Source organism: Abramis brama, assembly GCF_963993115.1.
Source record: "Abramis brama genome assembly, chromosome: 1".
Taxonomy (NCBI): Eukaryota; Metazoa; Chordata; class Actinopteri; order Cypriniformes; family Leuciscidae; genus Abramis; species Abramis brama.
Window position 1 is genome coordinate 12,967,695 of NC_139963.1, and position 23,654 is coordinate 12,991,348.

The 23,654-nt window shown below is 35.5% G+C and overlaps 1 long non-coding RNA gene across 2 annotated transcripts; it reads right to left on the reverse strand.

Moving 5' to 3' along the window:
• Window positions 1–18,747: 18,747 nt before the first annotated feature.
• Window positions 18,748–23,654, reverse strand: LOC311086432. Of its 2 annotated transcripts, XR_014607068.1 has the most exons (6): window positions 23,497–23,654; window positions 23,165–23,274; window positions 23,026–23,066; window positions 22,322–22,386; window positions 20,629–20,730; window positions 18,748–19,162 (listed from the first exon to the last, which is right to left on the reverse strand). It is a non-coding gene; the product is annotated as an uncharacterized lncRNA (long non-coding RNA). The 2 variants fall into 2 exon arrangements; XR_014607069.1 differs by having other exon boundaries at window positions 23,165–23,647.

Genomic DNA, 23,654 nt, shown 5'->3' on the forward strand with positions numbered 1-23,654 from the left:
TCAGGTTTTTGCACTGTGATATTGAATGCATGTCTGTCCATTATCACGTTCCGTTCTGGCAAGCATATCTGGTAACACTTTATATTACAACCCTCAAACAACTGCGTAAGTAAACCGAAATTACGGTGTACGTTTCTGTAATTATAGTGTACTTCCGTGGAGGTATAAGAGAACAATAAGTTAAGTTTTGGGTAATAAAGGGGTAACAAGCAGATATACAACCTGCAAAGAACTTCGTAAGTAAACTGAAATTACGGTGTATGTTTCTGTAATTATAGTGTACCTCCGTGTAGGTATAAGGGAACAATAAGTTAAGTTTTGGGTAATAAAGGGGTACAACCAGATATACAAGCAAATTATTTATAATGTAATTATTTTAAAACTAACAGGTACCTATTCTTTTAATATATTCCAGGCAAAAATTGTACGTCTGTTGTATATAAAAGTTTTTATCACATTTCTGGCAAAATATGTTCTTGTGCAATGTAGTTACAGGGTAATTTTGACATATGTGGGTTGTAAATTAAACTTATATATATATATATATATATATATATATATATATATATATATATATATATATATATATATATATATGGCTGTATGTAAGCACAGTATGATAAAAATTGAATTTATTGGCTTTTCTTACTAAACTACTTAACATTAAGCCAAAAAAAAATTAGTTTCTGCTATGATTTTTGTGTAATTAAACTGTGTAATTAAAACGTTTTTTTTTTTTCTTAATAAGAGCACCTTTCTCTGTAATTACTGTGCAAATAGTGTTGTTTCGTATTGTTACATAGTAAGTAGTGTTTGTTACCCGTTTCAACTGTGTATTTACAGGGTAAGTGTAACTCCTGTGGGCTGTAAATTAAAGTGGCGCTTGTTACCCCCTTGTTCTGTGTAGTTACAGGGTAATTGTAACTCCTGCGGGCTGTAAATTAAAGTGGCGCTTGTTACCCCCATGTTCTGTGTAGTTACAGGGTAATTGTAACTCCTGCGGGCTGTAAATTAAAGTGGCGCTTGTTACCCCCTTGTTCTGTGTAGTTACAGGGTAAATACAACATTAAACCAGTATGCTGAAACAGACAAACCTAGCTTCACCATTAGCATTATCAACAAATTTCTAAATTAGTACTTGTAAAAGAACAGTAGCACAAACCAAAAACAATAAACAATAAACAACACAATGTTGAAATGACATCAACACTGTACAAACTGTAAACAGCACAGAAATAATCTTGAAATCACATTGTACAAAGTGTATAAATAACAATAATCGCCAACAATTGAACAGAGAAAACAAACAATTGGTTTAACCCTCAGATGGTCCTCGGTCACTTCTCACCGAATAATTTTCTGTTTTGAATTTTAAAAAATAACAGCTTCATCGGAAGGTTATGATACTTGGTGACTTTTATGGCATTAGGTATGTGAATACAAAAAAAAATTGAGGTCATGATCCGAGCATGCTAAGTGGTCGTAAAAAAAATAGTCACACTCAGTGTCTTCGGTCAAAAATGACCGACCCATAGGAAATGAATGGGAAATTTACATAAACACAGAAATTCTCTGAATTTTTGTCTGTACAATCTACAAATCGGCCACGATTCGGAAAAAAAGTACACCGCAGTAAAGGGGTGACACTCTACAACATCAAGAGTGCAAAAAATTCACACCCACCCACACACACATACAAACACACTTTTATACACATACACACCAATAAATTCAGATTACAAAAAATCTGTTTTGAATTTTTCTGGCATTAGGTATGTGAACACAAAAAAAAATTGAGTTCATGATCCGAGCATGCTAAGTGGTCGTAAAAAAAATAGTCACACTCGTGGTCTTCGGTCAAAAATGACCCCCATAGGAAATGAATGGGAAATTGACAAAAACACAAAAATTCTCTACAAATCGGCCACGATGCAGAAAAAAGTACTCAGCAATGAAGGGGTGAAACTCTAAAACATCAAGAGTGAAAAACATAACATAATTAATAATTATAATTAATATATATATATATAATTCATATAATAATTATTACAATTATTACAATAATAATTAATAAAATGTTATAAACCTTGGCAAAAAGTATTATTTGATAATTTCTAAAAAAAAATACATTCAATCCACATCTTAAAAGTAAGTAATTTGGTCCAAAAACAACTAGAATTCACAAGGATCTCCATTTAGAGCTATACAGGCATCTAGTGGTAAACCCATGCAATAACATGATTTATTTCATTTTATGTTTAATAAATTGATTTATTTATGTTTATTGCTGTTTATTTTATTTTTTTCTGAAAGCCTAGTCTCTATTTTAACCGAAAATACTGTATAAAGAAAAGAAAAGAAAATAAAAATAGGGGGAAAAAAATCATTATTTTCAATGGCAAAAAATGGAATATAAATATTGCATAAATATTAATAAGTTCAATCAAATTGTCTCAAAATACTAAATTAAAAAGAATAAATATTATAGAACAAAAATAAATTGCATTGGTTTTTACTGGGATGGAGGAAGTTTCATTTCACTTCTGACCGGGAAGGCCCTGAGTGTGACTGCTAAACGAAGATCTGAGGGTTAAACACATTGTAAAAAAAAAAAAAAAAAAAAAAAAATCAATGCCAAAATTTATTTTTTATAGGTGGCAGCTTATTTTCTTTGTTCATGTCCTCAATTTTCTTCCGAAGTTGGGGACAGGAGGCCACAAATTGCTGCAAGTCCTTGGCATAGGACTGCAGAGTTGTCCCTGGGGTATAAGTAGGAACCGAAAACTGTTCCCCATCTGATGCTATTGTCACCTGTAATCACAAGTACAGAAATGTAGTTAGTATAGAATATCAAAAAAGGTTGCACTAGTACACCAATAATTTTGTGGGTATCACATAAACAGAGACGGGCCTATCATACAAGTGTCTTTTGCTAGTTTCAACCGGGCGCAATGATCCTTTTCACGTTTAGCGCCATGTTGTTTAAACAGCAAATGCATTTGCGCCCAATTTTGCGCCCATGGACGTTCTGGTCTGAAAATGAGGTGTGTTCAGGCACATAGTTGGCGCATTGCTATTTTGAGGCAACTAAAATAGACTACGCCATTGACCAACTAAAACCTCAATATTGTTTTTGTTATTTAATGAGCGCATTAGTAATACGGGACGACAATGCGCGTTTGCTTATCACACATGGATGCGCAGCAGCACACAACCCTTTTTATAATATGAAAAATTAAAGGATTAAAATGTAAAAGATTATTATTGAGTCTCTTGGACATAAATGAGGACCGATTACGAGACAAAGCACAAGAACATATTTTGCCAGAAATGTGATAAAAACTTTTATATACAACAGACGTACAATTTTTGCCTGGAATATATTAACAGAATAGGTACCTGTTAGTTTTAAAATAATTACATTATAAATAATTTGCTTGTATATATGGTTGTACCCCTTTATTACCCAAAACTTAACATAATTGTTCCCTTATACCTACACGGAGGTACACTATAATTACAGAAACGTACACCGTAATTTCGGTTTACTTACGAAGTTCTTTGCAGGTTGTATATCTGCTTGTTACCCCTTTATTACCCAAAACTTAACATATTGTTCCCTTATACCTACACGGAAGTACACTACACTGTAAAAAAAAAATTACATCCCCAAGTCAAAAATTTCAAGTGACCGATAACATCTAAATTTTTCCATTAGTCTGACGTATTATTTCTCATTGAGCCAATGTTAACAGACTATTGCAACAAGAATTTCACTTGGGCCAATTGAAAAATTTAGATGTTATCGGTCACTTGAAATTTTTGATTTGGGAGGGTTAGAAATTTTTTACAGTGTATAATTACAGAAACGTACACCGTAATTTCGGTTTACTTACACAGTTGTTTGCGGGTCGTAATATAAAGTGTTACCGCATATCTCATCAAATGTTTTAATTAACACATCAGGATCCTTTTTGTCCTCACCCTCTTGAAAGTGAAATGATTCATATTTATCTAGTGCACCCGAACCGGCTAAATTGAGAAGAGTGTAAGCTTGCACTTTTTTTTGATTTGTCTGACAGTCCTGCTTTGCTGTACACGTCCCATTCCCTCTTGAATTTCAGCCAGCGATGTTAGCGATGTCTTCATCAAAAACGAGCGGTTATATGCGCCGTACTGTAGATTTCGACTCATGATTTGTCAGCTATCGAGCTTCTGACACCATGTAGAAGTGCACAAAACAGAGGAGTCGTTTGATAACTTTGTGATGAACTGGTTTAATGACCTCTATAGAATCTGAACACCCACTTCTCTTTCCTGGTCTCCGCCCCCAGTTCAGTGTTTATTTAATGTGGTTCAGTAATTGTAGTTCATCAATTATGAAATGAGTTCAATATAGCTATAAAGCAGCTCTGCACTGTTAACCCTTGCTGTAAAAAAAGGCCAAATTCTGACAATATCATACCGTTTTCCATTAAAACAGTAATATACCGTAGAAAATAAAAGTAGCCTACAGGAATATACTGTGAATTAACAGTGCTCAAAGTCGACACTCAGAGGCTGTTTTCCCAAACACACCCTATACCCTCATTCACTATTCCCTACATTAGTTCACTAATATAGTCCACTTGAATGAAAAGAAGTGAGTGAATTGAGACAGTGATGAACACCTGATAAGCAGAATCACTGAAGGACAGACAAACAAGAACAGAAAAAAGAGAAACACAGAAACTACAACTGACTTCCAGCTACACTGAGTGTGAAACCAGTTTACAAACCAGTTTACGATTATTTCTTTCATACATGTACAAAAGTTCTTGTTGAGAATTAACAGAGATTGAGTTAATAATAAAGTTTGTTGTCACCATGATGGAGATCAGTATTTGCTTTAGTTGGTCTCTTGTCCCTTGACTGCTTACCATTCATCTCTCTCTGACTGCTATAACAGTGAGTTGATAAAGCACATTTGTTATGGCAAGAAAAAGTCAAGAGGAAGATGATTAGTTGTTTTTGGCTTTTGTGATGATTTAACATTCATCCTGGACATGTCTGATTTTCAGATCTTTCCTGTATATATTCTTTGAATTTATGGGTTTAGCATATTTATCTGTGAATCTACCACATGAAATCAACATTTCTGTAATCAGGTCTTCTGAAGAATATTGTAATCATAGAGTGCATTAAAACTAGTGATGTTACGTTCGTGAACGAATCGTTCTTTTTGAACGAATCTTTTAGGTGAACGAATCGTTCTCGTTCACGTAATCCATTGACTCATATTTCTCGTTCACTGAAATTCCTCCCTCCACAGCCGCGTGGCGCTATTGCAGCGCATGCGCAGCTCAGTGAACCGGATAGCTCTGTTTCAACCTGTCAAGAATGACTAAACCTCAAGCCAATAGCGTTCGAGTATGAGATGTGACGGAGCATGTGATTTGTTGGATGTAGTGAACGAATACGCCCTTCACTGACTGACCGAGTTGCTTTTGAGTCTGAACGAGAGAGAGATCTTCTCGTGAACGAACTGGTACATGTCGTTCGTGAACGAAAAGAACCAGTTGTTTGAACGATAATGGTGGCGAACCGATAGAGCTGGGTTTGTGTAGTCAGCATATTTGCATCAAAGAAGGAAATTAACACTTTACCATTGTAATGAAAACAGTTTAATAACGCAAGCATGGTTAAATATAACAAAGACAAATTAACATTGTCATTTTGTACTTGACGGTGTACTTGATTTAAATGTACACTTCTCGTTACCTGCTTTTCTTTTCTTTTGTTTGTGTGTTTTAGACTTAGTTTTGTGGTATTTTACACTTTGAAAAATTTACTTTACTACTTGTGTTCATTTTGTATGATCAAAAATGAATTAATTACGTTTTATTCATGTCATATGCACTTCTCTAAAAACTAAAACAAACCAAAAAATATGACAGTATTGGTTAGGTCTCATTTGCGTAACGTCAGCAAATAACATTTCAGTTCGGGCTGTGAAGGAGCATGTAATTGGGTGGATCTACTGAACGAATACGCCCGTCACTGACCGAGATCGCTCTGTTTCAAGTCTGAACGAGAGAGAGATCTCGTTCGTGAACGAATTGATCAAACTGGTACATTTCGTTCGTGAATGAGAGTACTGGGTAGATCGGTCATTTAGCATGTGATTCAATCTCATTCAAAGCGCAGTTATAGGTGTGCGTATAATTGTTTATCATATTTAACATACATAACATAACTCAACGTTTAATATAATCCCAGATTTATGAATGTGTATGTCTGACCAAACAATTAAAATGTTAATTATGCAAGAAAACCTTGGTTTGGTCATCTGAACCTCTTATTTAGACTTATTTTATTAATTTAGTAAATAAGGCACAAATTTGAACAAAGCCAAATCAGTTTTTTTTTTTTTTACAAGTAAATACGTTCGTTAAAACATATCATAAAATACACTCTTTTTCGCCACCTGCTGCAGTATTTATGTAATAGGAAGAAATTGTCATTGAACGAATCAGTGAACGAGTCTGAACGAATCATTTTGGTGAACGAACTGAAAATGAACGAGTCTCTGGAAAGAATCAAAATTTCCACCACTAATTAAAACTTTTTTAACTCCTGCTTAACTCAGACACACACAGACACCAACAATCAGCATATGAATCTCAACAATGGTGACAATCAAAAGTTTCATGTCGCAATGCATGCTGGGTTCCAGGATAATATAAAACTCCCAGCATGCATTGCTGCATGAATAATAAAAAAATATTGCCACCATTGTTGAGATTCATGTGCTAAATTGTGATATCTGTGTTTCTAAAAGACAGCATAGCTCTGTTTTTTTTTTTTTTTTTTTTTTGGTTTGTGCATGATGTGTTAAAACAAATGAGTCATTGTAATTTATTGCTGTGGTTTCACAGTGGTGCTAATGTAACACTTTTGATTGAGGATTAAACTCTGAATGAGTAGGAATGAATTCCTTAGTGAATGAACAGGCTATATGATGATTTTATCAACATAACCACAATCATTCATAAACTGTGTGTGTGCACAAGTGTGACTTGCACAAAAACACAGCTCAAGCAGCAAAAGAAACGCTAATGTTTTAGCATCAGCATCCCAACTAAAGCAAACACTGATCTCTATAACGGTAACTTCAAACCAAACATCTTCAATTAAACATCTCAACAACAACTTCGGTAGATGTATGACAGAAATAAAGTCATACTGGTTAATAATAAGTGTAATAATGTGTAATGGCTGGAAGTCAGTTGTAGGTCTTGTGTTTCTCTATTTTCTGTTCTAACAGCAGGTGTTCATCACTAATGTTCAACAATCACTTACATATTCACTTAATTATCTCACTGCAACACTGCGTCAATGTAACTTTTTACTCTTTGTAGTGTGGATTTCCCTGTGGGGTTGAAAGGGTTAACAGTGTAAGATAAAAAGACACACCCACAAAATGTATTTTAACAGTAATAAACTGTAAGTTATAAAACAGGTTTATACTGGCAACACTGTTGCCAGTATTTTACTGTAAAATCTTGTTTTTGGGTCACCATTGTGCAGAAGAGTAGAGGCTGTGCTTCAGTCCAGGAGAAGATCTAAAGACATTGATGATATGCTGCATGTTGCTTTATTTAAAAGGCAGTGACTGTGTAGTTGCTGGTCCAGTGGAAATCTCTTTATTTACCAAAAAAATGTTGTGGTTTCAAATGAAATAAGTTCACAGTAATACTTTGCTCACTTTATTAATGCATTATAAATTTTAGTTAATACTTTTAAATGACAGTTGGTTAATTTAAGACAGTCGGTTTCTGCAAGTGAAATTAGTTAACTCGAGTTTTAGTGCATTTTTACAGTAACATACTGTAGATAACAGTAAAGAACTGTACAATTAACAGTACATTACTGGCAACAGCGTTGCCAGTATTTTACTGTAAAAAAACCCGGTAAGGTCTAACAGTGTGGAGAAAACAGTGATGTCATCATCCAGCTCAGTTCAGTTCTCAAACAATAGTGTCAGTGCATTCAAGTATGTTTATGCATCTGTAGCACTCTTAACCTAAACTAGGGCTGCTCGATTATGGAAAAAATCATAATCACGATTATTTTCATCAGTATTGAAATTGCGATTATGTAAAAGACGATTATTTCACATGACTTTGGGAACGTGTTGCATTTATTAAAAAGACACCTTTCAACAATTCTTAAATCAAAATTTGAACATTTATTGTACTTTTTGAACTATTAAAATAAATAATATAACAGATATTAAAATCAAAGTATAAAAGTATTCAAGTGTTCAAGTAAAAATTATAACCACAAATAAATAAGATCAACAATAAAGTGCACTTCCACAATCTCTTGAAAAGAGATTTTGGCATAATATATTCAACAAATTCCAGCTAGTAACTCAATCCAAGAATATTAAAGGTTGGCCCACCAATATTACTTTTTAGCAAACCAGCTACAATATTTGTATAAATGGATCCATTATAAAAATCACAATTATTCATGGATGGAATTAGAACAAAATCAATGTAAAAATACTTCAGTTTCAGATCTCGCCTTCCTACCAAAATCAATTAAAAAAATGCATTATTTTAATAATATTACAATTGCATCAACTCTGACAGCCTGGTGGAAAGTAAATAAAATTAATAACTCATCACTAACATCATGTAGACACACCCCCATCTGGTTCAACCCTGACTTCCAATTATGCAATAAACCTATACATTTTCCATCCTGGAAACAAAAAGGAATTACGCATCTCCATCACTTATTTGAAAATAATAAATTTGTATCATTCCAAACACTAGTCCAGAGGTACGGTCTTGGGGGAGAACAGTTTCTACAATACCAACAAATTAAATCCATAGTTAAATCCAAGATCAACATAATTAATAACCCACTTAATCCCTCTAAGTTAATGGAAGATATAATGAAAATTACTAACACCAACAAACTAATATCCAAACTACATAAACTTATATTAAATAATGATACAACAATTATAATACCCATGAACAAATGGGAAAATGATTTAGCCTTATCCCCCAACACCGACCTCTGGAAGGAAATCTGTAACAATACATTTTCAATGACTAACAATACTAACCTCCAGCTCATCCAGTTTAAGATTATACACAGGATTCACATCACTGAAAAAAAGATGTTTATAATGGGCTTGAGGGACACAGACATTTGTTCACAGTGCACAATGGGGAGCACAGACGACTATCTTCATGCCCTATGGACCTGTCAACCAGTTCACTCATTTTGGATATCAGTGACCACAAAACTCTCCGTTATCATGGGTTGTGGAATCCCTCCATCTCCGTCACTTTGTTTACTCAATAACTATATGGAAGTTGATCATCTCCCAATTAAATACAAAAATCCACACCTCATTTCTCTAACTATCGCCAAGAAAGTAATTTTGCAAAACTGGAAGTCCAAAAACTGTATAAATATCAATCACTGGACTAATCTTCTTATAGAATACATCACATTAGAAAAAATAACATACACTAACAAGAATATTATATCTACATTTCTTGATATCTGGAAGCCATTCCTAACTCATCTTCATATAATTCAGCAACCTGTAACCGGATCCACGCACTCCCCCAATATATGTGTGTAGATATATATGATGTTCAATAAGCTATACTTTTCTTTTATTTAAATCTGCATATTATTGCTATTACTAATTATTTTCATTTGTGATGGTGGTATTAAGAATAGTGATATTGGTAATATTATAGTATAATTATTAGTCAATCCTCTCTTTATTATATAAATAACAAAATGTTAAGTATAAATATTAAATTATTATATATATAGATATTTTAATAATATAAACGGTCTGGGTTGGGCGTCTGTTCTAGGTGCTGTTGGTGGGTCCGATTGGCATGCCCTGTTGTCATGGTCATTGTAGTTTCAGTGGTCTGATTGACCCTTCCCTTTCACTGCCTCTGGCCAAATCCCTCCCTCATGTAAAATAATTTGGATTGATACCTGGGTTGGATATGGTGTCTCTGGCTGGGTAGCTAACCAGTGTACACCATGGTCCAAGCCATGAAAAAAAAAAAAAAAAAAAAAAGGGGACAAGAGGGCCAACCACTAATAACATTTGGTTATGTCAGGTCACAACCAGACTAAGGGAGCTTGGTATGGAGGTGCCTGTTATGGTGCCCCAGCATACTTCTTGGAGGAAGACTCAATGGAGCATAGAGGCTTAACTGCTGTGGCCGGGTGTCGCTGGTGGCGGTGGGGGGGGGGGGGATTGGATTGTTGGATCAAGGAGAGGTGTCTATGTCAGGGGGATATGCTGGTTGTGCTCACTGGCAGTTGTGGATCAGCCCCTGACCTAGAGTTTAAAGCAAATATACAACAGCTTATGGACTGATCTTAATGTATTGCTGTTATTATTATTACTGTTACTAATACTATCATTACTATTTACTATTTATTTATTTTATTTTATTTTATTTATATTTTTTTTATAAATCACTAAAACTAACACTATTACTATTGTTATGATTATTATTATCATCGATAATAACACCACTAATATTGATATATTATTATTGATTATAAATATCAACAATGATATCGAGCTTCTTTTTTTTCTCTTTCTTTCGTTGTTGTTATTCTGTTTTTGTTCTTCTCTCGCTTCTGTATTTATGTCACTGATTTCTTACCTTGTATATGTTACTGTTTTGTTAATTTGCAATAAATAAAAAAAAAAAAGGTTGGCCCACCATCAGGCCCCAGCATTAACAGCAAATAAGTTAACTAAAATGTAAGACAAAATAAAAATTATTTAAGTCAACATGCTGGTAGGGCTGCTAGCCTGCTAATATAATCTCTTATAGGTTTTTAGCCAGAAACACCAGTCTGTTAACATGATCTGGTTTAAGGGATGAACGCAAGCAGGTGACAATGTTTCCACATGTAGTAAAGACCCTCTCTGAAGAGGAAGTTGTAGCTGGAATGCAGAGGTGTTTTCTTGCCAGGTTTGAAAGCCGAGGGTATAGCCTCTGGGATTCCATCCACCACTACAGTGGGTCTTCCTCAGCATACAGTATTTCCCTCTGGAGGTAAGACTGTAGCTCACTAGCTATGGCCTGCCCTGGTCCTGTTGCTGAGGAGATGTGACTGTGGCCTTGAAGAAGCTGCCTAGGACCTTCTTCTTCTTCTTTGGAGCATCCTCTGTATCCTCAGCAGGCGTTGCTGCAGTCTCAAGAGGGACGTTCTCCTGGAGGGAACAAATTATAAATTTGGGAATTAAGGAATTTTTTTTTTTAACCTGACCTGACCGTTGTGGCATTAATGTTTACAATATTTGCCAACAAACAAGTTCATGCACTTAATTAATTATTATTATTATTATTATTACCATGACAGTCTTCATCTCCGCTATCAGTTTGTCTCAACACTGACATATTTCTCTCCAGAAACGGCATCAGTGAACTCAACCAGAGGGCTGAGTGACTTGTTGATGGCCTCCAGCACATCAATATCCTGCCATGTGAGGGTGAGATGTCTAGCCTTCCGGTCACCAGAGAAAACCTGGGCAATGGCCTTCTGTTGTTCAAGGACTCTGTGGACCATAGCCTGCCTAGATCCCCATCTAGTCGGGCATTCAGTCTTTAGCGAGTGTTCAGGCAGTTTCAACTGCCTCTGAGCCTCTGTCAGAGCCCTCTTCTTTTTCCAACTGTAGGAAAAGCTACTAACCACCTTCTTCCAGACCCCCATCACCCGGTCAATCCTGGGATCCTTCATTGCATTCTCTAAGATTACAACAAATACATATTTAGCATCACTATGATTATCACAACCTTCATCAAAGCATTATTTTATATAAGCATTTATTTTATATTATTATAGTATAATATAGTATAATATTATAGTATATTATTATAGTATAATAGACAGTATATAATAGTAGGCTTAGGCTAGTAGGCTAGCCTAGTCACAACCTTCATCAAAGCATTATTTGCCATTTGTGGTGTGTGTTGTTGTTAATAATAATAACATTATTATTATTATTATTATTATTACTACTACTACTACTATTATTATTATTATTATTATTATTATAGTATATAATAGTAGTACTAGCCTAAGCTAGTAGTAGTAGCCTAATGGTAGAATAAGGCTAGTGTGAGAGAAACAATCACATGTAGCCTAACTGACATATTATTATTTATTAGTATTCCTAGTATTGTTGTAACTGTTGTTTTACACATAATGAAATCACCACATATCATAAGTCACTTCCTATAACACTCACCTATAGCCAAGTGGAGTCTGTGCCCGAAGCACTGAAGCCTTATCCATCCATTTAGCTCAGCCGCCAACTTTATGTTTGAGGCATTGTCCGAAGTAATGCAGATTAGCTTTTCTTCGTTTAAACCCCATGCAGCCAAAGCTTCCCTCAGTCCACTGGCGATGTTTTGGCCCGTATGGTCTTCGGGAATAACCACCGTTTGGAGGCATTTGGTATTCAAACGGAAATCGGCATCAATATAGTGGATTGTGAGGCTAATATATGGCTCCATGGTTCGGCTAGACCATAGATCCGTCGTGATTGCGAAGTATTCTGCTTTGGTCACCTCGTTAGACACTTCTGCATGGCATTTGTTATACAAATCTGGCAGAGCAACTCTCGAGAAATGGTGTCGAGATGGCAAAGCAAAGCGCTTATCCAACGTATTGACCATTTTCTTGAATCCAGGGTTGTCAACTATGCTAGTGGGCCGCATGTCTTTAGCTAAATAATAGGCAACGGAATCAGTTATTTTTTTGTGCCTTTTTGAATTCAGCGGATAGGGAGTTGCGCTGTACAGTGTGTCTGTTATGGATGCCTGAGTTACGGAGGATTTTGAGGGGGTTGTGGATTGCTGTTTCTTTATTAGATTGTCATAGGTCCCTCTGTGTTTAATTTTCAAGTGGTTAAACAAATTTGTGGTGTTCTCATGCGTTGCAGCAACTACCATGTAGCAAATCTATGAAGTCTATAATGTGTTGTGTATGTTGTTTGGACCAGCTGTAATTTGTTTATTAAGCATGCAGGGCAACCACCCATAATAGCATTACAATAATCTAGCCTTGATGTCATTAACGCATGGACTAATTGTTCTGCATTTGTCTATGAGAGCATATGACGTCATTTAGATATATTTTTAAGATGGAAAAATGCGGTTTTATAGATGCTATGTGACTTTCAAATGAAAGATTGGTATCAAAGAGCACACCCAGGTTCCTAACCGACGACAAAGACTTGACAGAGCAGCCATCAAGTGTTAGACAGTATTCTAGATTATTACGTGAGGAAGTTTTTTGTCCAATAATAAGAATCTCTGTTTTTTCATAATTTAGTAGTAGGAAATTACTAGTCATCCAATTTTGTATATCACCTATGCATTCCGTTAATTTAGTGAATCGGTAAGAAATATAGAGCTGAGTATCATCGGCATAACAGTGAAAACTAATTCCATGCTTCCTAATGATATCTCCCAAGGGTAGCATGTACAGAGTGACATCTCTTCATTTACTTCTACAAACTGATAACGGTCAGATAAGTATGATTTAAACCATGTTAATGCAATTTCACTAGTGTTGGGTCCGAGTCCACCTTTGTCGAGTCCGAGTCAAGTCCAAGTCCTTACCAATCAAGTCCGAGTCCAAGTCCGAGTACAAATGGGCCCGAGTCGGACTTGAGTCCGAGTCCTTAACATCCGAGTCCGAGTCGAGTCCGGCCGAGTCCACAAAGATTTCAATGATTTGAAATTGACCTTTCACAAAGACCCGCCCCTCTTAGTTACTGTTGCTACGTCTGACAAGCCATTCTGCTCTCAATCCACACAGTGTTCTCACACAGTGAAAAATTTATTGCGGCGCAAAGAGGATACTGACAATGCGCCAACAGACAAGACAGAGCAGGGTCCTTTTGGTATAAAATAAAGTCTCAGCTTTAAAATTGAGTAATTTTGTGAAATTCAAACAATGAATACCATTCTGTGGCGCTTTACTGTATAGCGCCTTAGTTCAAGCAGCATGTGAACTGATCATCTATTTTAGTTATAGCACGATTTAAACATGAATGAACATTAGAAATGCAAAAAGATGTCAATACACACCTTTTAGTTTTGATTTGGTTTGTTTGTCAGACAAAAATGGTGGATATCTGCTTTATGATTGGTCACATTATTCAGAATCTGTAAGGTAATGCTCAAGAATATGCAACACGATGCATTAAGAGCCAGGGGTAAACGTTTGATCAAGAAGATAGTGATATGTACATTTTTCTTATTTTCTTTTATGTTAATATCGTATTTAGCCTCTGAAGGGCAGTATTAAATTAATTAATGAATTTTTAAACAAAATATGAACAATTTACACCAATTTACATGCCCTGGCTCTGAATGGATGTTTCCTTCTTGTGCATCACTGAATGTTTTCAGTGTTTGTAATACCAGTAGTTGTGTATGAATCCCAGTGTGAAAAGATGGATCTCAAAATCATACAATCACTGCTAGTAAAGAGTCAAATATGCAGAAGATGCTGGAAAAGCAAAGAATGTGCAGGAGCTGGAGGATTTTTCTGAAGACCATTGGGCAGTTTAACTGTTCGGGACAAAGGGATTCATGAACAACCATTACAAAAAAAACAAACAAAAAAAACAGTTGTGGATCATTCAGGCAATGACACACAGTATTAAAAATCAAGCTTATGTAATTTGTCTTGTAATTTGTGTTTGTATTTTGTCAATGTGGACTAGGTTATAGCCTAGGCTACTTAAACATCTGTAATGTGAAAAAGCTTTTTCAGGGCAGTATAAAAAAAAAAAAACGTTTTAAAATAAATAAAATAACATTTTAGAGGTTCTGCAAGGTGTATGTAAACTTATTACTAAAGTATAATGTAACAAAAATCATAACATTATTAGACCCCAAAATGTTGCAATGGTTATCACGTTCTCATGTTCTCATGCTGGTTACTATGTCAAATCATCGCAATTTCATGACTCACAGGACTATAATTTAGCGGGTTCACTCGCACATTTAAATGCTGTTATCACTCCTTAAACTTTACAGTGTGAATGTAACCACTGGTCCTCTAGAAGCATGAAAAACAAAACTGCGCTCCCTTTAAGCCATCACTTAGGCTACTTACCGCGTTCTGCACTCTCACTGAAACTCTCATCATAAACACTGAAGTTGTCCGCACTGCAGTTAATCTCTTATTTACATCGCGTCTAGACTTTGTTGTTTATAAGGAGATTTTTGCGAAAGGATAAAACTCGCGCTGATTCTGAACATTTTGAGTGAATTCTCCGCATGGTGACTAAAACGCCTCTGATTTGCCACTGCGTTCATGCGCGTAATATACATGTCTGTGATTGGCTACAATGCTCAACGCTGAAACAACACTAACGTTAGCTTCGTTTCGTTTTTGAATAATAAAATATTGTGTCCTCCAGTGCCCGGACTCGACTGTACTCGGCAAATTTTCCGAGTCTAAAATGTCCGAGTCCGTGACAAGTCCGAGTACAAATTCACCCGAGTGCGTGACAAGTCCGAGATCATTCAAAATTGGACTCGAGTCCGGACTCGAGTCCGAGTCCGAGTTTGAGTACCCCAACTCTAAATTTCACTAATGCCAACATAATTTTCGAGTCTATTTAAAAGAATGTTGTGGTCAATAGTATCAAATGCAGCACTAAGATCAAGTAACACTAATAGAGAGATACAACCACGATTGGATGATAAGAGCAAATCATTTGTAACTCTAATGAGAGCAGTCTCAGTACTATGGTACAGTCTAAATCCTGACTGTAAATCCTTGCAGATATAATTTCTTTCTAAAAAGGAACATAGTTGTGAGGATACCGCCTTTTCTAGTATCTTAAAAAGAAAAGGTAGATTTGAGATCGCCCTGTAAAAGTTGCGGTTTTTTTAACAAGCGGTTTAATCATAGCTAGCTTAAAAGTTTTTGGTACGTATCCTAGAGACAAAGACGAATTAATGATATTAAACTTCATTCAGGTAAGTATATTAACTTGCTACTCTACTGCTCCCTTCATCAGCGGTAAAGTTCAAATGGTGATGTGGTAGTTTTCTTAAAAACTGCCGGTACATACTGCAGTCTGCAACGCAACATACTGTAACGCTTTAAAAAGTTGGGCCGGATAGCTCGCTGAATGTTTGTAGCAAGTGTAAGCAAAGATTCACGTAACTGATATCCACAGCGCAGTGCTAATCTATTTTCAGCATCGTCGATCCACGCACTCATTTGCAGTTGCAAAATACTAAAAACTGGGTTGCTGAATAGAATTAAAACAAGCTTAGGGATACTTCACCTCTGGAAAGATGAATGTGTATTTAAAATAGGTAATTTATGTAGAAGAAATGTGAAATTATTTTTGAATTTGGAGCTTTCTAGACTAAGAAAAGCCAGAAAATGTATTTTTGGCTTATGTGGATGAAAGACAACAACTCCCAGAATGCACTTGCTTCGCTGCCCTAGGAGGCCACTCCCAAGCCACGCCTACCGGTAAGAGAGCCCAGTTGAAAACAACAAAGCTAGGCTACTAGCGAGTCTCCGTGATGAGTTTGCCCTGGATTTCGAGATCGCCCAAAATGTCCGGGATTTGGCTTATGCGTTCTACAGTCGCCATTCATCATGTTTACTGTGGCGAGCAGGACGAGGCTGAGGGGCGCGGGAGAACGGTGCGAGGCCGGTGGCGTCATTACTGAGACCCACCGGTCTCGCATCTCTCACGGAGGAGCGGGAATTTTCAAAGCAATGCTAAAACGCACATCAACCGATCACTTGTTTAGCGTTCATGTAAACACTACATTCAGATTCACCAATCGGAATGAATTCAGTTAGATTGAAACAAAAAGTGTGCATGTAAACAATGAATGGCGACTACAGAAAGCAAAAGCCGAAACCCGAACATTTTGAACGATCTCGACGGCCGGACATGTCCGGGAAAAAGAGGATGGTCACCCCTACTACTCAGCTTTCTCCTACTACTCAGTTTTCTCCACAGAACAAGAGCCTGTTAACTTAGCTTCCAAAGAAAGACGGCTGACACTGTGTACATTCTGTGAGTGAGATCCCACCCTCTATGGGCGGGTTGAAAACATGCGGAACAGCTCCTCCTACTGGCTGTAGTCTTTAGCCTCTGGCCAAAAAATCCTCCAATGATGCAATATGACGATTTTTGCGTCATCGGAGGATTTTTTCCAGATAAAAAATACATAAATCTCTCATCTCAGGGGGATATGAGGGTGGAAAGCATGGTAATTCGAAAATACTACAGGTTTTCTACTAATACAAAGCTTAATGCTAAATCCTGAAGTATCCCTTTAAGAGCAACTAAGATATTAAATCGGCTGTACATGCACATGCCATATTTACAGCTCACGCTCCTCATCTGCTCACTCACCATGTGAGAGTGACTTCCATCTTAAAGGAGCAGTACCTATTCAACTTGAAAAAAAAAAAAAAAATCACAAAAAGTGTTTGTAAAAATTGGAAAATGATACATGTAAATATATGACCATATTATAAGAAAGAAGCTGACCTTAAAGAAAGCAAGTTGGTCATTGGATGTTATGCGTATGCCATAGTAGACATGGTTATGAAGGGTATAGCACTTATATGGGTATATATATGTAGAAGGAGTATATAATACAAAGGAAGTAAATGATACATTTACAGTGCTAATAATTCTCTATAAACTGTTCTACACTATATATCTCTAAATACATTTTTTTATTTTTTTCCTATCATCAAGATCTTTTAATACTTGCATTTAAGTTCTTCACTAACAGAATATGGTACAATCGCTGTAACACAAAATTTCTTGGCGACTACTTTAATCCACCGATATGTGTCATAGAAATATTTACATTATAGGTATTTGATATTAATTGTACAAAGGATGCTCAGGTCAAAGGTCATACCCAGCTAGAAATTTTTTGTTCTAAAAATGTTCTAAGAACATTAGCATGTATTGTTCTATAAATGTTTTCAGCGGCTAGTTTTATTTTTGTTCCCAGAATGTTATTTTAAAAGTTTGGAGAACATTCTTTAAAAACATTATTAAAATGTTTAGTAGTAACATTCTTTTAACATTATTCTCTAACGTTATTAGAAAGTTTTCAGCGGCTAGTTTTATTTTTGTTCTTAGAATGTTCTTTTAAAAGTTTGGAGAACATTCTTTAAAAACATTTTTAAAATGTTTAGCGATAACATTCTTATAACATTATTCTCTAACGTTCTTAGAAAGTTTTCAGCGGGTAGTTTTATTTTTGTTCCCAGAATGTTCTTTTAAAAGTTTGGAGAACATTCTTTAAAAACATTATTAAAATGTTTAGTAGTAACATTCTTTTAACATTATTCTCTAACGTTCTTAGAACGTTTTCAGCGGGTAGTTTTATTTTTGTTCCCAGAATTTTTTCTTTAAATGTTTGGAGAACATTTTCTAAAAACATTATTAAAATGTTTAGTAGTAACATTTTTATAACATTATTCTCTAACGTTCTTATAATGTTTTCAGCGGGTAGTTTTATTTTTGTTCCCAGAATGTTTTTTTTAATGTTTAGAGAACATTTTTTTTAAAAACATTATTAAAATGTTTAGTAATAACATTCTTATAACATTATTCAAATGTTTAGGTGTAACATTCTTACAACATTATTCTCTAACGTTCTTAGAAAGTTTTCAGGGGGTGTTTTTATTTTTGTTCCCAAAATGTTCTCTTAAACATAAAAAATGCTTAGCTATAACATTGTTAAAACATACAATTTTATTAATCTCTAAAATAAAACAAAAATCTAACAGGATTATGAATGGCATCCACATAAATTATTAGAAGTTCTGCGTACAGTAGATGCCCAACATTACATGAAGAACTCAGTAAAGTCCAATGTGCAATCACACGTCTTGACTGCTGTTTGCTCAGAGCGCTCATCATCAGTCTTTGGTTGTCTTGGTTCTTGCAGAAAAAGAATAAAGTCATCTGCATTAATAGGTGTTCTACTGTTCTTCTCTTCTTGTTTTTCAGCTGCTATCCCAGTTAGCAGAATTGAGCTCCATTCTCTGTGTGCATGGTAGAGTTTTTCCTCATAGCCTATAAAAGAAGATCATGCAACAGTGTAAACAAAAATAATACAAATACATATTACATATTAAGATCACAAGCAATATTGACTTTGAAAACTTTCAAAATTAGCCAGCCTAATTATTAATCAGAAATTAATTAGATTAGTTTATTTAAAAGTATAAATATGATACCTTATGAGTATCTATTTTGTTTCTGTAATTTAAAACATATACTTAATCCATTATATACATGTTAATAACACAACTAGAGGCTAAATTATTTTAACAAACTACAAACTTGGCTTGAGAAGTGTTAACCTTGAACTCAGGTCACCTTGAGCACAGCTGCAGCATGTCACAGCACTGCCCACGATGCTTTTGCACTGCTCTGCTCACGAACAGCTCATTTTCATCAGTTATATTGTCTATGGATTGTTACATTTCTTACAGATTTCTGCTTGTTTTAAATCAGATACAGATAAAGTAGAACTGCATTTGAATGCATTGGCGATGGAACAATTTCTAGTGTGATTTAATCATACCTGTGTATCGTCTCTTTGCTATTAGCTAAGCTGTAAGTTTTAGTTACTTCAAAAGCAGAAAGAAATATGCTATAACTTCTGTTTCTACGCAGTTTCTTATTGAGAAATCACAGGACAGTGTTGACACTAACTTTCTGTGCTCCAGTAGGTTTCTGTGTGCGCACAATCTGCATGTTAAATGTGAGCTACTGTCTGTGCATATGAAAGCTTGTTTCCGCCATGGAATACAATTTTTAAAAAAGGTAATTGCGACTCACAATTCAAACTTTTTTTTCTCAGAAGTGCGATATATAAACTCGCAATTGGCTGTTTGTAAGTCAGAATCACAGGATAAATTAGTAAAACCTGAGAAAAAAAAGCAATTCTGGCTTATTTTGTTTTTGCTGTCTTTTCTATATGAGGACATTAATGCACTTCATCAATACAGCCGCTCTTCAGCAGCATTTTAGCTTCATTTGAGAAAAACTATCATCATAAAACACAGAGAGACTCAAAGGTCTACACGGCAATCCGTCAAATAAAAGTTTGGTTTAACCTTTGAAGAAAGTTTTGCTTAAATCATTACATTTTAAATAATTGGTTATAGCAATTTAATTAAACCATTAAAATGGAATCAAGAAAACAAAACAAAAAAAAACTTTTGGGAGATGCGAGAGCGAAGTAGTCCAGTGATAATTAACAGGCAGCCATGGTTAATGCAATTTGCAAAGACCCGCCCCCTTTAGTTACTGTTGCTATGTCCAACAAGCCATGGCGCTCTCACGCCACACATCATGTTGTCACGCAATGAAAAATACATTGCGGATCAAAGAAAAAACGTTGAAACGTCTAAACGCCGAGACAAGACAGAGCAGGTTACTTTTGATATGAAACAAAGTCTCAACGTTTAATTTGTGTAATTTCTGTAGAAAAAAAATAATTTTTGTAAAATAGAAATGTAAAAAATAAATACCTGTCAATCAAACTCCCTCGAAGGGTGAATTCTGAGGGGAGTAAAAAAGACAGCTCACAATTCTGATATTTTCTTGCAATTGTGTGTTCCTGCCTCACAATTCTGAGAGAAAAAAAAACAAAAAAAACGGTAATTTTACTGATGGAAACAGACAGTAAAAAAGTGGACTTCAAAGATTTCTTATTCTGTAGCTCCCTGTGGGATTTTTTTGACAAGTCCATAAAAATGCATCCATCCATGATAAAAGTACTCCACACGGCTCTGGCAGGTTAATAAAGGCGAAAGGTGAAGCGAAGTGATGCGTTCGTGTAAGAAACATATCCATATTTTAGGGCTGGGAATCGATTAAAAAAAAAGTAACTGATTATTTACACAATTTGCTGTAATTAAATGCAATTAATTGCATTTCCCCCAAGCTTGTAATCATCAATATTTAAACTTAGAATAACCTAATTAAACAACACAGGAAAAAAGGAACAGAAAATAGCCCTGTATTAAAATAATATTAAACATCAATATATCAATATATTATTATTTTTCAATAATCAATCAACATAATCAATTTAACAATTTATTATTATATTTTTTTTTTTACTAATTATCAAAATAAAACAGTCCTACAAAGCTATTATTACAAGAGCATGTGATCAGAGCAGGTAATTTTACCATTGTTGCCAGCATGACTATACCAGCTCAGTAGGGCTATTTCACAGAAGTCTACTACTGAGAAAATTCACGTTATTTGACTTTGCTTTCCAGTGCATGATCGGTACATGATTGGAGCGTTTGGGCCGTTAACGACAGAGCAGAACACGCAGCACAAACACGGAGCAGAACATTGAGCAAAGAGCTCAATGTTTGCTCAATGTTGTGTGTGTGTGTCAGTGCGCCGACACACACACACGGAATGGAGAGCGCGGCGCGGAAAAGACCCGCTCATGAAAGCTGCGTGAGAATAAAACCTGATCGCCGAACACGGAGGGGCGGGACGGCATATTTTGCAGCCTTTTCCGCAACAGGAAGTCATTAAAACGAGGCAAAAAAAGTGCTGCGTTAATTGCGTTTTTTTTTTTTAACTCGTTATGCATCTCAAATTAATCGCAAAGATTAACGTGTTAATTCCCCCAGCCCTACCATATTTATAACTTTATCGACTTAAATAACTAGCTTCCAGCAGACAGCCATATGCAAGTCAAATTACGCCCAAAGAGTTATAGAGTCAACGCATCGATACGCATACGCGCCTGCAAGGCTACGCATCGCTACACTTCGGCCGCCATTATGCATCTATGCGTAGCAAAATGTGTCGTCCCAGTTTTTGATACGCGACGCACCATTGTATGCAATACTATGCGTTGTTGGTGGGGGCAAAACTGCAAGTTGCTTGCGTCCGACGTGTAGACTATAAAAGCCTCTTGTCCATGTATGACGTAGGAGTAGCATAAGCTTTGACGGCTCTCGCGGTTCAAACAAACAGGGCTAGGTAATAAATTCAAGCTCCTCCCACATTTCTCTTTATATGATTCTCTTTAATGATAATTTTTCTAAAAATCTCTGTGGAAAGAAAGTCAGATATAAATCTGGGACAGATATAAATCAGGCACGAGGGAGAAAAAAAGAGATCATTTTTATTTTGGAGTGCATTGTGCCTTTAAAATTGACTACGGTTTTATAAAATGCAGTGGATACTTACTAGTGATGGACTTGTTTCTCTGTTGGTGCCTGTTCTGCTCCGTGAACATTGTTCCAATGCTTGATCTTAAGAAAATTTAAAAAGTGTGTTAATGTGTGTTAACAGACTATTGATCTGGGTGACATAGGACCATTTTTTATGTTTTCCTTAAGTGTTAGGCTATATAAATCTGGAGAACCCTTACTAACATTAACCATGGTTTTGCTACACTAACTAAATGGTAATAAATTATTGTAATCAATCCACCATAAAAACATTGTTTCTACACTTTACTATAATAAAAACCATGGTTAATTTAGCAAAGGACCCTGGGAACATGTCCTAAAAAGAACAGCTCGTCCAAAAAATAGAGTTCTCTCGTTATTTACCGGTACTCCATGTTGTTCCAAAACTGTATGAATTTATTTTGTATAACCTTAATTAAGATATCTTGAGAAATGACTTCACTGTTTTGTTTTTTTCCATAAAATGGGTTCCAATGTTGTTTTATTCCCAACATTCTTGTGTTTCACAGAAGTAAGTCATACAGGTTTGAAAATAATTTCATTTTGAAAGGACATTTATGTTTGGGTCAGCTAGGCCCGTAAACTCATATCAAGAAGACAGGTAAAATATTGTCTGAAGGGTTTGGACCAGTGTGCCTTTGAGCAGAGTTTACATGTTCTGCCTCTATTTCACGTGTATTTTACTATGACAATACTCACCGCAAGATCGTGTGGCTGGATAATATTTATTCCCAAAATTCCTAGATAATGGGAAACACACACATACAGCAATATTATTAGCTATTTGTATTTACTTACTAAAAGAGACATTTGCAAAAGCTTGCAAAATTTTACTCACCAGCTCAAAAACATATTATGATGATGACTCATCATTTTGGCGGTAGGCCGATATCCCGCGATCAACAATATTCAAAAGCCTAGTTTTCATAGTGTGGTTCGAGTTCCTCTCTGTATAAAGACACAATGTTCTCAGTTCACTCATTGTAAAGCTCCTTTTTTTATTTTTTTTTATCAAAAACTAAGTTAGCTGACAATATTTACACATGCTTAGCCTGAAACATTGACATAATGTCGATATTGCTCTAATCGCATTTAAAATTGGCTTCTCAATTTAACACACTATATTTTGATGTAGCAGAATGTATTTTTATATAAAATAAAGTTATTTACCTTCCGCAGATTGCAATATGTCCGTTACACGTACGTTGTTAAAATTCGTTGTCCATTTACATCCCGCAGCTCGCTCAAAATAAAAATGTAACAGTACGATGCAAAATAATCCATGTTTTAAACAATGTAAAAGCCACAGAACCGAAGGAGGCTAGTAC